Genomic DNA, 5,173 nt, shown 5'->3' on the forward strand with positions numbered 1-5,173 from the left:
AAAAAAAAAAAAAAAAAAAAAAATCCAGAATAGGTAAATCCATAGGGATAGGAAGAAGACTTCCCTTACAGGGACTGGAGGGAGGGAGGAACAGGGTATGATATTTCTTTTTTTTGAGACAGAGCCTCAAGCTGTCTCCCTGGGTAGAGTGCTGTGGAATCACACCTCACAACAACCTCCAACTCCTGGGCTCAAGAGAGTCTCCTGCCTCTGCCTCCCAAGTAGCTGGGACCACAGGCACCCACCACAACACCCGGCTATTTTTTGGTTGCAGCCGTTGTTGTTTTGGTGGGCCTGGGCTGGATTCGAACCTGCCACCTTAGGTGTATGTGGCTGGTACCTTAGCCACTTGAGCCACCGGCACCAAGCCACCTTTTCTTTTCTTTTTTTTTGAGACAGGGTCTCACTATGTCATCCTCGAAACAGTGCTGTGGCATCACAGCTCACAGCAACCTCAAATGTTTAGGCTTAAATGATTCTCTTGTCTCAGTCTCCCAAGTAGCTGGGACTACAAGGGCCTGCCACAGTGCCCGGGTATTTTTTGGTTGTAGTTGTCATTGTTATTTGGCAGATCCAGGCTGAACTTGAACCTAACAGTTCCAGTGTATGTGGCTGGTGCCCAAGCCTCTGAGCTATAGATGCTGAGCCTTTATTATATATCTTTTACATAATTTCCAGTATTTGAACCCTATGACAGCATTAACTATCTAAAACTAAATTACAGGCTGGGCACCCATGCTTAGTGTGTAGGGCGCTGGCCACATGCATAAGGGCTGGAGGGTTCACCCCAGGTCTGCTAAACAAACAAACACAACAACAAAAATAGCCAGGCATTGTGGTGGGCGCCTGTAGTCCCAGCTACTTGGGAGGCTGACACAAGAGAATCACTTTAGCCCAAGAGTTCAAGGTCGCTATGGGCACTCTATTGAGGAGGACAGAGTAAGACTCTGTCTCCAAAAAAAAAAAAAAAAATTGGCGAGGCAGTGCTTGTAGGTCAGTGGGTAGGGCCCTGGTGACATATACCAAGGTAGGCGGTTTGGAACCTGGCCTGGGGCTGCAAAACAACAATGACAACTGCAACCAAAAATTGCGGGATGTTGTGTCTGGTGCCTATAGTCCCACCTACTTGGGAGGCTGAGGCAAGAGAGTCACTTAAGCCCAAGAGTTAGAGGTTGCTGTGAGCTGTGAAGCTATGGCACTCTACTGAGGATGACAAAGTGAGACTGTGTCTCAAAAAAAAAAAAAATGGGTGGCGCTTGTTGCTCAAAGGTGTAGGGCGCTGGTCCCATGTGCCAGAGGTGGTGGGTTCAAGCCTGGCTCCAGCCAAAAACTGCAAAAAAAAAACAACAAATGGTGCTGAGAATATTGGATGTCCACACACCCCTTACTTTATACCATATACAGAATTTAACTCAAATGAAAAAAAACTTAAGGCTTGGTGCCTGTGGCTCAGCTGCTAGGGCACCAGCCATATACACTGAGGCTGGCAGGTATGAACCAAGCTTGGGCCTCCCATACAACAATGACAACTGCAACAACAACAAAATTATCTGGGCATTGTAGTGGGTGCCTGTAGTCCCAGCTACTTGGGAGCCTAAGGGAAGAGAATTGCTTCAGCCCAAGAGTTAGAGGTTGCTGTGAGCTGTGAAGCCACAGCACTTTACCAAGGGTGTGACAAAGTGAGACTCTGTCTCAAAAAAAAAAAAAATTAAATTAAATTACAAAATGTTTGGAGAGTAGAATACTTGAATATTCAAAGACTGTGTATTTAATTTACCTCTTTATAACCGCCATTCCCTTACTCCCTGGGGTTAATATTCTCCATTTCTCTTCATCTCTAGATTGATAGAAGTTTCAACCCACAACAAACATTTATTAGGTATTTGTAAATTACAGACAACAGTGCTAGGTACTGGAGCTCCCAAGGGACAAAGAAGACCAGGACGTTGTCCTTGCCCTAGAAGTGGACTAGGTGGATTTTTTTTTTTTTTTTTTTTGAGACAGAGCCTCAAGGTGTCACCCTGTGTAGAGTGCTCTGGCATCACAGCTCACAGCAACCTCTAACTCCTGGGCTCAAGTGATTCTCCTGCCTCCACCTCCCATGTAGCTGGGACTACAGGTGCCTGCCACAACATCCAGCTATTTTTTGGTTTTTTGGTGGGCCTGGGCTGGATTCAAACCCGCTGCTCAGGTGTATGTGGCTGGCTCCCTAGCTGCTTGAGCCACAGGTACTAACCGGACTAGGTGGATTTTATCAGTCTTTTTAGTGGTGAGGACAAGAATGAAAAAAAAAAAAAAAAAGGGCAGGCATAGTGGAACAGGAACATGTAATACTAGCCCTCTGGGATGCTGAAATTGCCTGAGCTTACAGGTTTGAGACTAGCCTGAGCCAGAGTGAGACCTTGTCTCTAAAATAGCCAGGTGGTGGGGTGGTGCCTGTGGCTCAGTGAGTAGGGTGCTGGCCCCATATACGGAGGGTGGTAGGTTTGAACCTGGCCCTGGCCAAACTGCAACAAAAAATACCCAGGTGTTGTGGCGGGTGCCTGTAGTCCCAGCTACTCAGGAGGCTGAGGCCAGAGAATCACCTAAGCCCAAGAGCTGAAGGTTGCTGTTCGCTGTGATGCCACAGCACTCTACCGAGGGTGACAAACTGAAACTCTGTCTCTAAAAAAGAAAAAAAAAAAGTAGCCAGATGTTGTGATAGGTGCCTGTAGTCCCCTAAGGCATAGGGATCACTTGAGCCCGAGTATGAGGCTGCTGTGAGCTGTGATGCCACAGCCCTCTATCTAAAAAATGAAATGTTCTCTCCTTCCTACTTCTTTCTCCCTGAATACTGGAATTAATTTGGAATTGTTACTTAATTCCCCTTCTGGTCACTTGGAGAGCAGTTAAGTCCTGTTGAGCAGGAAGTTTCCATCAAGCCCAGACCGAAGAGACCTCAGGCTAGAGACTTAAACTGTTTGGCCTTGGGCTCCTGTTATCTAGTTGTGGTTCTTAGAGCTTACCCATGCTACTGTGACTGTGGTTTCTGGCTTCCTGTATTCTCACATGTAGCTTGTTGCTGCAGAGATCACACTGCAGTTCCTGCTTTTGGGGCAAGACATGCTCAAGCTTGGTGATACTCAGTATATGGGGTCTGTGAGAACTAAGGGGTTTGCTTTTCTGCTTTTGCTTCTCCTTTTTCCCTTGACGGACTCACTGTAAAGGCCTTATGGCAGCATAAGGACAAGATATAAAGGTTTGCTGAGGCTCAGCGCCTATAGCTCAACCGGCTAAGGCGCCAGCCACGTACACCTAAGGTGGCGGGTTCGAATCCCCAGCCCGGACCCGCCAAACAACAATGACGGCTGCAACCAAAAAATAGCTGGGCGTTGTGGCGGGTGCCTGTGGTCCCAGCTACTTGGGAGGCAGAGGCAGGAGACTCGCTTGAGCCCAGGAGTTGGAGGTTGCTGTGAGCTGTAATGCCACGGCACTCTACCCGGGGGACAGCTTGAGGCTCTGTCTCAAAAAAAAAAAAAAAAAAAAAAAAGGTTTGCTGAGTAGAGGCTGTGAAAGACTAGTTTCCTAACTGAATATCCTATCTCACGGTGGGTCTTTAATTCTGCCTTTCTTTAGCTAGGAATATTTCAAATATGCTGAACTATGAATCTGGTAAGAAAGCAATTAGAAAATCATTTGTATGGCCAGGCATGGTGGCTCAGACTGTAATCCTAACACCCTTGGAGGCTGAGGTAGGTGGATTGCTTTAGCTCACAAGTTAAAGACCAGCCTGAGCAAGAGTGAGACACCCCTCTATTAAACATAGAAAAAGGCCAGGCACCCATAGCTCAATGGTTAATGTGCTGGCCCCATGCCCCGAGGTTGTCATGTTTGAACCCAGCCTGAGCCTGCTAAACAACAACAAAAGAAAAGGCTGAGTGCGGTGGCTCATGCCCATGATCCTAGCACTCCGGGAGGCTGAGGTGGGTGGATTACCTGAGCTCACAGGTTCAACACTAGCCTGAGCCACAGCAAGACCCCTGCCTCTAACAGTAGCCTGTAGTCCTAGCTACTCAGGAGGCTGAGGCAGGAGAATCACTTAAGCCCAAGATTTTAAGGTTGCTGTGAGCTATGATGCTGCCACACTCTAGAAGAGTGACAAAGTGAAACTCTGTCTCAAAAAGAAAATAAACCAAAACAAAATAAAAACATATTAAAAAAAACCTAGCTGGGTGTTGTGCTGGGCACCTGTAGTCCCAGCAACAGGATTGCTGAAGCCCAGGAGTTTGGGATTGCTGTGAGCTATGATGTCATGGCACCCTATGCAGAGCAACAGAGTGAGACTCTGTCTCAAAAAATGAAACAAAAAAGAAAAAGAAAATAATTTACATAGAACATTGCAGTTTACATTTTCTTATATACTATTTAATTTAAATGTGACAGTCTTACGGGGGTAGATAGCATCCCACTGAACTAATAAAATGATTATTGAAGAAAAGTGGCACTTACAGAGGGGAAGAACTCTTCAAGGTAGGTATTGAATGCTTCCTGTGCCTCATATGTACGTAGGGTTTGTTGTGGAGTTGTCATTTTATGGGCTGGGAACACAGTTCTAAAATATAAAATTACCAAGATGCTGGGGAGGATCTAACGGCAGAAAGTGGATGCTTCTCAGGAAGTAGTTTGCGTTGGTTTGGTTTTGTTTGTTTCAGAGATAACCTGGAGTGCAGTGGCATGATCACAGCTTACTGCAGCTTTGAATTCAAGGTCTCAAATGATCTTCCTGCCTCGGCCGCTATAATAGCTGGGACCAGAGGTGTGTACCACTGTGCCCATCCAATTTATTTATTTATTTATTTTTTAGGGACAGAGTCTCACTTTGTCACCCTTGGTAGAGTGCTGTGGCACCACAGTTCACAGCAACCTCCAACTCCTGGGCTTAGGCGATTCTTTTGCCTCAACCTCCCGCGTAGCTGGGACTACAGGCGTCCACCCCAAAGTCTGGCTATTTTTTTGTTGCAGTTTGGCCAGGGCTGCGTTTGAACCTGCCACCCTCCAAATATGGGGCCGGTGCACTACTCACTGAGCCACAGGCACCACCCTACTTTTTATTTTTTTTAAAGACCAGTGAGGCTCGGCGCCTATAGCTCAACCGGCTAAGGCGCCAGCCACATACACCTAAGGTGGCGGGTTC

This window comes from Otolemur garnettii, unplaced genomic scaffold, assembly GCF_000181295.1.
Source record: "Otolemur garnettii isolate 467f Iridium unplaced genomic scaffold, OtoGar3 scaffold00025, whole genome shotgun sequence".
NCBI classification, from domain to species: Eukaryota; Metazoa; Chordata; class Mammalia; order Primates; family Galagidae; genus Otolemur; species Otolemur garnettii.